The 9,863-nt window shown below is 31.8% G+C and overlaps 2 long non-coding RNA genes across 2 annotated transcripts; one reads left to right on the forward strand and one right to left on the reverse strand.

Annotated features, from left to right (window-relative positions):
* Positions 1-2,799: 2,799 nt before the first annotated feature.
* On the forward strand, positions 2,800-5,425 carry LOC141716979 (uncharacterized). The gene is made up of 3 exons (XR_012573474.1): positions 2,800-3,874; positions 3,972-4,030; positions 4,164-5,425. It is a non-coding gene; the product is annotated as an uncharacterized LOC141716979 (long non-coding RNA).
* A 940-nt stretch (positions 5,426-6,365) lies between these two features.
* On the reverse strand, positions 6,366-9,086 carry LOC141716980 (uncharacterized). Its single transcript, XR_012573475.1, has 2 exons — positions 8,742-9,086; positions 6,366-6,660 (listed from the first exon to the last, which is right to left on the reverse strand). It is a non-coding gene; the product is annotated as an uncharacterized LOC141716980 (long non-coding RNA).
* Between the last annotated feature and the right edge of the window lie 777 nt (positions 9,087-9,863).

Consider the following 9,863-nt stretch of genomic DNA (forward strand, 5'->3'; position numbering starts at 1 on the left):
GAGTAGTTGATTATTTATTAAGATTGGGTGTTATTAAGGAAAATGGAACTCGTGACAACCCGGATCCCCGACCCCGGATTTGGGGGTGTTACATGTTTTGTAATTCTGTATAAGTGAAGTAGAGTCAAGTGGCAGATACACTCCCGGCGGATGATCTACAAGACTCCTGACGGATGATCTACAAGACTCCCGACGGATGATCAAATTCAAAATAGCTGTTGATAGTGACAACACAGTCACATGCGTTGGGTATTTGCAAAAGGAATGTGGCAGCCTGTTAAGCAGGATTTTGAGAACAAAGAAGCATTACCATTTCCATGCAAATGTGAAGATATTCAAAGATGCTGGAATAGAGTAGTGAAGTAGCATGGAGTTAGACTAGATATGTTTTGTTTTGTTATCTTGTCTTATTGTCATGTAAACTTGGTGATATATAAACCAAGTGTAACAAGTAGAATAATTAACTAAGCAAATACATTTTTTCTTAAAGAAACATATCAAAGCTGTATTTTGTAAGTATTTCTCTGTAGTTTGTTTGTTCAACTTGTAAAGCAGTTGTGAGCTATTCAAAACTTCACAGAGTTCTCAAACTTATATATATATATATATCTCTGGTGGATACTTTCTAATCCACCAGAAAATTTTAAAGCTTGTGTTTTATTACTCAGTGTTTTGATTTCCATTATCTTTCTATTCCGCACTAAAGCAAATCAAACACTATTATATGTATTAAGTTAAAACTATTTTAAAATCTAGAAAAGAAGCCAGAATTACATTCAACCCCCCCCTTCTGTAATTCTTGTTATATTTTTAGGGAATAACATAGTACATATGCCAATTCGTATAACCACAGGATCTATGATTCAGTCACTAAATCGTATAACGACAATCACTGATTTATATCACACAAATCACCAAATTATATTATAAATATCACCATCACCATATAATGTATATGAGACATATACATACAAATATATAATTTTCTATATTGATAAAAATTGTCAATCTTGTTGGCCATATAAGATATAGATATGGTGGATGAAGTGTTTCAATTAGTGATTGGAGATAAAGATTGGATGATTGGGAAAAGAGGTTGGATGATGGAGAAATGATGCAGTGGTGGACAGTGAGTAAGGGAGTGGCTGTTACATGACTTATATAAGTAGTTTCTAGTTTTTATTTTAATATTGGTTTATATTTGACCATGAGCCCAGGGAGATGATCAAATGGAAACACCCCTTAAAGTACAAACTAAAAATCCCACTATCCATCTCCCTCACTTTCACTTTTACATACCTTCCTCAACCCCCAACTCCTCCCCAAATTCAAAACCTCACCCTTGAACTTATCCATCAGCTATACGCCATCATCCCCACCATCGCCATCATCCCCATCACCCCTTTCTTCATTACCACACTGTTAGTTCCCCTCCATTTTCTCCATCTTCCTCCCTTCATCTTCTCTGAACTTTTTTATGGCATCTCTCTCTTCCCCACCTCTATCACTCTTTCCCACCTCTCTTACATGTAGCAATTAATGTATTAAAAGTTATAGTTAGTGATTTTTATTTGAAATTATGATTATTGCACGGTGATTGGGTAAACTAAAGAGATATGTGGCAGTGATATAATGGTTGTGCATAATATGTAATAACTCAATATCAATTTTTAGTGAATTTTACAATATAAATCAATGATTTTTATTGCACATATTAGTGATTTGTATAAGACAAATTAGTGATTTCAGCGTTAACCCAGGATTCCAGTAATTTGTGTAATATAAAATAGTGATTTCCGTTTAATCTCATAATAGTAGGTGGATATTGCGTGTAAATCATCAATTTATGGTAAAGTTTTAGTGGGTTTACTTGTAATAATGATGAATCACTCATTGAAGAATGGAGGAGTTGGAAATTTATACTGTGTGTATATATTATATGTATTATGTCCCGACTATTATAAATGGGGGAGGTTGTTGGGTCATTGATTATAAAATGGAGGATGATTGGTTAAAATTTGTGGGGTTGGGCTTGTTATTATATTTCTATTTTAATTTTATTTCTATTTGATCAGGACTATAATATACATTGTAATATGTAAATAAAATTTTTGGTTTCTAACAATTCTCTCTCCAGTTTAGATTATAAAGATAAAATAACCAAAAAAAGAATTCAGTTATCAATATATTGAAAAACTTAACTTTCTTGTGTTATAAATCATCAAAAAATTTATGTGTAATCTTTCACATAGTTAATAATATTTTCTTAGTTAAATTTATTTCTTAACATCATTTTCGAAATGTCACGTTCATTTCTTAACATTTTAAAAAATATTATAATTTAAATAAATTAGTAGTATTCATGTAAAAAATGAAAAATAAATTAGTATTAATATAATTTATTAGGTTATCAAAAGATACAAATTGAACTTATTTCACATAATATAAAGGGTAATGGTAAAAAATATTAGATTTTTAAAATTTGGTGACCTAGATATCAAATTTGAAATATCCAGCCAAAAATACTAGTAATATATGCTAGATTGAGTATTTAAAACACGCTATTTAAGATCTTGTATTAATTTTTTATGATTTTTGAAATTGGATATCTGAAAATAGGCTTTGTTACACCGGGTATATGTAGACCTGAAATCCTCTGGAACCCCACAAACTGATGTTGGTTAAAATTTATTATCATGGCAGCTTTTGTGTTTTGAGCAAATTTACACCTATCAATTATCATCATCAATCTATCCATTTCATTCAAACATGTCCCTTTTATTTTTCTCAACTCTTTTTGGAACCACTCTCTTTCTTTTTTCCAAAGCACCAAACGCAAATCTTTACCTAAGATGACTTCTTTTAGTACAGTTGCTGTTATCACCCCTCCACTGATTACAAAGTTTGTAACTTTACCACGAAGATACTATCTTTATCTTGCATTTCATTCATTTTCACAATTTTACTCATTTTTGGTACTATAGTGTGTGTCTGTACATACAATTATTTTTTATCTTGCATGTTTTAAACTGGGGTTTTTGCTTTTGGTAGTCTTGTCATAATGACCTTATTATTCTAGTTCATTATATAAATTGGTTGGCATGAAAATGTTAGGATAAAGAATAACATTGATGACCATATTTAATTAATGATGTTATCTTGATTCATATGTTTACAATTCTTTTGTTTCTTGATCCTTTATTGACTAGACCAAAGCCCTTTCATTTTAAATAGTTTACACATTTATTAGAGTGCAAATTGCCTTCAAGTTTAGTTTTTTATATGTGAATATGATCTTGAGTGTGTGGCATTTTTTGGAAAAAAGAACTTTCACAGTGAATGGAGTTGGAAGTTGTAGACAAGACTATTGTAGGAGATCAGGTTTTGGATGTTAAGAAAGAGGAGGGTGAAGAAGTTTTCGGTGGTGATGGAAATTCTGAAAATGCCACAAATGCTGGAGAAGGGATTGGTTCGTCCGGAGGGAAGGTTGAATTGCCTAAGACTGATTTGGAAAATAAACTGTCAAATTGTGGGAAGGTTACTGGGGCTATATCCAAGAATGTAAGGCCTACTACTAGAAAGAAAGCAACGTGGATGTCAAGGAAAGGCCAATCCTGATCCCGGGTCGATCTTTTCCTGCTAAATGTGTTCGTTCAAATGCCATAAGTAAAAGTGTTGATGGGTACTCGATACAATATCCAGTGCAAAACATTTTGCAGCAAGTTTGTCAAAATCCAAGGCGACGGTATCAAATAGAACAGCTAAACCAGTTTCTCGGCGAGCATCTGCTAGAGTGTGCACAAATGGAGAAGGCAAAGGTGCTGCTTCAGCATCTATCGGACTAGTGTCAGTTCCAAGTGTGCATCAATCGAAGGTATATATTACATTGTGTAGCATTATTTTAGTTATTTCCTTGTAAGATAAACTCTTCTTTTGGTCGTTATGTTCCGTTCTTCACTGTTTAATTTCAGTGTCTGAAGTCTGTTGTCACAAATGGAAGTGCAACATGTCCTCCAGCTGATGGCTTCTGGTAAGGGGCATCACGTGACTACATATATTGGTCAAATATGATTTTGTGTCTCATTGAATATGATTGGAGTAGGTACATGCTGAGTGCATCCTATCTTCTATACTAACTTTTATTTGTTATTTTTGTTATGCAGATCTGTTGATCAACCTACAAAATCTGATAAAATGACACTGTCATCTACTGAGGAAGATGCCCATTCTTTGAACTCATCGTACACTATCCCTCCCTCTCTCATGTTTTTATGAAATTATGTTAAGTCCCCGCTTTTGCTTTTTACACAAACGAAGTAATATCTGATTTAAGTTGTAAGTCAATTTTGGCTTGTAATTGAGGCCCTAGCTAAAACAACCCCATAATCTCGCAAGGGTCATGTTTTGTTCATCATTACTACTAGCCTTGCTGCAGCCCTATTTTTTAATTTATCATGGGTGGCTCCCTTAAGTTGGTTTAAGAAAACTTCTCTTCGATCTCAAGATAGATAGGACATAGCTCACTTAAATTTGAGCAGGTCATGCAATAACTGATAAACACATGATCAAAGATAATTTAGATCAATATAAATAATTTATTTAGTTTTAGACTAGGTTATCTGGAAAATAATGTCAAAACCTGACAGCAAAATCTTACCAACTATATTAGATTGTGGCAGAGAGTAGAGTGGAAAGAGTAGATTGCAATTCAATCTTTTTCATTGGAAAAAATTAAGGCACATAATTCGCCAACCTTTATATTTGACTCATCAATTTAATAACAATTTGACTGTAATTTTTTGTTATAAAAGATTCCCATAATTTGGCAACCTTTGTATTTTATTGTGAATGAAGAAAAAAGTCCAAATCTGAAAAATCTAAAAGAAATTTTCTAACTAGCTGTTTCTGGACATATAATTTCAATTGACATGAAGTCCAATTAAAATAAAAAAATAAAAAAATTTTGTTAGCTTTGCTCTGGCTTTTAAATCTTGTGATTCGGATTCCCAGAACTCTCAAGAAATGGCTCAGACGGTTTATAATTCAGCTCCAAATTAGATTCCAAAATTTTTAAGGCTTTCCAATCAAGGGTTCCTTGTTTCCTACAATGAAATAAAATTTATTAGATACATATCCACGTCAACAAGGATAAAAAATGAATAGTAAGTATCTAGATTATATCAAATATAAATATGGCACCTTTACTACACTGATACAAAGTTTTCTTGAATTGTTGATAGAAATGCCACGGGCTGAAAAGCGAAGAGAGGTATATCATGCTTTTCAAAATTATTCAATTTACCTTATCCACCGACCACATATAAAGCCCATCAGTGATTTATCTTCTTGTTCGGTTTTTTCAAAGCTAGAAGAGAGGATACATGCAAAACAAGTGGAAAAAATTAATATGCAAGAAAAATCAAAGGTGTTTGGGATGACATTTCACTGGATAATGTTCATGCTCCTGTTGCACAAATTTACAGCTTCTGTTTTTTCCTTATTGGACTTGTTTCATGCTATTCATACTGTTTCCTGTTTATTTTAGGAAAGCCAATCAAGAAGCAGAAATAAATACTTTGTGGAAGAGTTTAAAATTTAAAGCTGCACCGCTTCCAAGTTTCTATTAAGAACCTCCTCCTAAAGTTGAGCTAAAGAAGGTGACTATTTCACTCATTTCATACTATTGCTACTTGTCTCTGACATTGAACCCTTGGATTTGTATTGTTCCTACCTCTTTGCTATTTTAGTTCTTTACTCCTTTATGCCCTCTTTCTTTCTTTCTCGATTTATCTTTACAAAGCATTCGAGATGTTACTACCACTTTGTACACAGATAGAAGGAGAAGATGGCCTTTGAAAACTTCATAGCATTTCTCAATCTGTTAACTCCTACTAAATACGGAAGCTTTTTGCAGCTCTTTTCGTTTTTGTAAATTGTTAAATGCCTTGATGCCATTACCGTTGTTTTCGCATAGATCACCACTAGTACCACTACGTCATAAGTGGACTATTGTAATACCTAAATGATATTACAATAGGCCCAAAAAATGTTACATTAGATCTATTGTAATACCAAGGGACGTTACTTATACGAGCATTACAATAGACACCTTAATGTAGCACTTCATTGATCTAATGTAACAGAGAATAAAACGTTACAATAGACAACTACTGTAACACTAAAAGGCCCAAATGTAACACAAATTAGTGATACAATAGCTTTATAAGATTGCATAAATTGGACCCACATACTCAATTTCAACGATATTTTTATCTATTATAACCCCAAGTTTTTAATTTTGTAATATTAGAATTTATAATGCTACACTGTATATGAAACATACATTACATTAGAATAAGCAAATATAACAGTTAATTTTTAAATTTTTGAAATATAAACTCAGTTTCATCAACAATCCATAATAACCTTAATCTCCAAACCAATACTACTACATAACATTTAAACTACGTCAACATCAACTTCTCCAAACCAATACACATCACAACTAAGACAAAAGTAGTACATAATCAAGGTACTCAAGGTACTGAATACCAAAGTACTACATAATCACTACATATCATACTATGGTCAGCTTCATCTGCACGAGTGTCAGTCATTCGCACATCACCAATGTCATAATCAAGATGCAGAATGAAGGGACTGCACATGTAAAACAAAAACAACAATCAAAATTCATAATTATCCTACATTGAGTTTCCAGAAAAGATTGGTTTAACGATACAGTTATGAGATATATTGAAAAAAAGCAATCTAGATGTTCAATTCCTCTTGTACGACACCACTGCTACTGTATCCATCTACAGAGGGGTTAGCCATACAAACTACAGAGAAGTCGTAACAACTGTAGAATGTAAAACTCCACCACTAAATCCATATGTAAAGCTACCGTTACAAGAGAATGTAAAAAAGAGATATAACATAGATACTCAACTTGATGATATGTTATATTTCCATGTTTGTGTTATCAAGGAAGTAAAAGAAGAAACTCTGTACTTTGTAATCAGAGATATATTATATGCTACTATACAAAAAAAGAACTCAAAGTGATGCCTAAAAAATATTTTAGACATATAGAAGCAGGAACTATAATGTGGTTCAACTATAGTGAATCAACTTGTCTATACTAATGTAGTCGAAGGATTGAGTTCATCAACAACACAACATAATTATTCTACAATATAGGAGAGTTGATCACCTAAAATAAAACTAACAATAAGGTTATATCTACATAATAAATTATGAGATTACTTTGAGAAGTACAAAACCAATCAGCTTGTGATCACATATATATCTTTATTAAAAGGTGTGAAAACAAAAAGCTTACAAGAAATCTTCTATCACAAGGCAACAAACACCATTCACACCCATCCTATTTGTAGCTTCCAGATATTTGATGTCCAGGCGAAATGATTCACATTATACGAGAATAATAATAAATATACCAAATAAGATTGTATTAGGACTATTCCGATAAGTTTTAAAGAAATATAAAGTTGCCGGCTAAGGGAAAGTAAAAAAAGCACATACATTATATGATTCTCAATTTCTAGTTTTAGTAAATACTAATCACAAAATTAGCCAATTACGGTTGCACTCTGTTTATTGTTAGATGTTGAAAATATTAAAGATATGCATGTAGCCACTGCTTCAAAAGATAAGACCACAAGGTTGTGGAAGGTAAATTTATTTTCATATCCCTATAGCAGGGCAACATTCTACAGACTGAGACTGCAACAATAGTGAGATTTTTATCAATAGTTTGATGTAGAAGATACTCTGGATCATTCCGTGAATATTAGATCATTTAGATCATTGCGCGAACATAATGCCTTTGTTCAATCCATCGCAGGACAAGTGTCCAGAGATATGGTCTTGCATGATCACTCTCTCTATTTCATATTTAAAATTTCAGTTCAAAATAAATAAATTGTAATAATGTAATAATCAAGGTAGACAATAGGAAGGCACTCTATTTTTTTATCTGCCTGCACCAAGCAGCCTGCTGCTAAAAATATCACACTAAGTTGATGCACCTATGAACAATCCTCTCTCTTTTTTCCAGTTCAATCGTCAATAACTTCCAGAATATTTACGAATATTTCTTGTGTAAGCAAATGGCAATTACTGTTGTCCAAAACAAGTTAAAGAAAGCTTTTGCACTCTCCAGTGCAAGTTTGATTGACTAGGTTCGTCATTGGCTACAAAAATTTCAGTTCAAAATAAATAAATTGTGATACCTGAATTTCACAATACGTTAATTGTTCTTAATGTTCAATAACGTAATCAGGATCATCATCCATCATACGTCAAAGCCTTCCGATATCAGCAATATAGATGGTCTTTTGGTCCCAACAATGTTCAGTTTGGAAAATAGAACATAAATTCCTTTAAAACCAAAACAAACACAATGAACCTTCTCTGGAACCCGATTTCAAGACTCTCAACTCTCAGAGCTCATTATATTGTCCCAAAAATCTATTCCTATTTCTTCGTAAAGAAGCCCTATTACTGCTGCTCCACAAAATAAAAAGAAAATTGAATTAGAAACAAAAACAATATCGAGGAGCAATGAGGAATAACTGTAGCATCTATTCTACTGTTCCATATTGACAAGTCTTCATAAAAATCAAAAAAATAATACTAAATAATATATATGGAAACATATAGATACATAACATGTAACATATATTAGCTAAATTAATTGAAATGATATGAATAACCTGTGGAAATGATGAATTTCAGTTTGAATTGTAGATTTCCATGGCTTGGAGGTGTGATTCAAATGAAGCAATACAAGTCTGCTCAATAGTTAAAACCACAACCAAACCCTTAATCTTGTCATGTCGTCGCCCAAACGCCATCACTTCTCTAAAAACTCTAATAGACTAAATATTCACAATAAAATATATGTTAATCAAAAAAAATATGACTTTATATTTAAATCAGAGCAGAGAGGTAAATATTTATCACTAAATCCAAGAAAAAGAACTAAAGCCTAAATTTGAAGCTCTCAAAGAGAAATGAGAGAGTCGATGTGAGGGAGTGTTTTGTCTGAGGAGTGAGTATTGTCTGATTGACTTTTCTTTGTCCAATAATTCAGTTCCGGGGATTGACGCCTTATAATTCATCTAGTAAATTGTGTACTATTTTATATTTCTTTTTAATTTTAATTAATAAAATTTTATTTATTAAATAAAAGATAAATAAAGTAACTTTTGTATTTATGTACAATTTATTTTTATAAATTTTATTATATTATGTATTACATTTTTCATTCACTAATAAACTAAAATATAATTTTAATACTAATTATTGATAATATTTTCACTTAAATATTTTAAAATTTTAAAAAGTATCTAATGTAACACCAGGTGTTGGTGTTACATGTCGTGCAATACCGACATTTCTCTGCAACACTAGCTTTATAGTTATTGTAACACTAATTGAGAGGTGTTACAATAGGACACAAAATTGTTAGCTAATGTAACGCTGTTTGTAACACTTGTATTACAGTAGCCCACTTATGGCGTAGTATACACTGATATTGTTACTTTTCTTGCAACGCTACTTGTCCAAAAGCACAAAATGTTAGTGTTTGTGCCCTAGAGACAACACTATGATGTTTTAGTTTAAGATATTATGATTATTAATGTTTATGTTCTATCGATTATTCTCTTTATAATTTATTAATTCTTAATTTACTGCGATATAAATGTCAGATTAATAAATATCCTTGGAATATGATATGCAATTCTATATCTCTAAGTACGTGTCTTAGAAACGAGATTATGAGAATAGTATAAATATTCCTAAAGGTTCATAGTCGAGTATTATTATTAAGG

Source organism: Apium graveolens, chromosome 4 (genome assembly GCF_009905375.1).
Source record: "Apium graveolens cultivar Ventura chromosome 4, ASM990537v1, whole genome shotgun sequence".
Lineage (NCBI taxonomy): Eukaryota > Viridiplantae > Streptophyta > Magnoliopsida > Apiales > Apiaceae > Apium > Apium graveolens.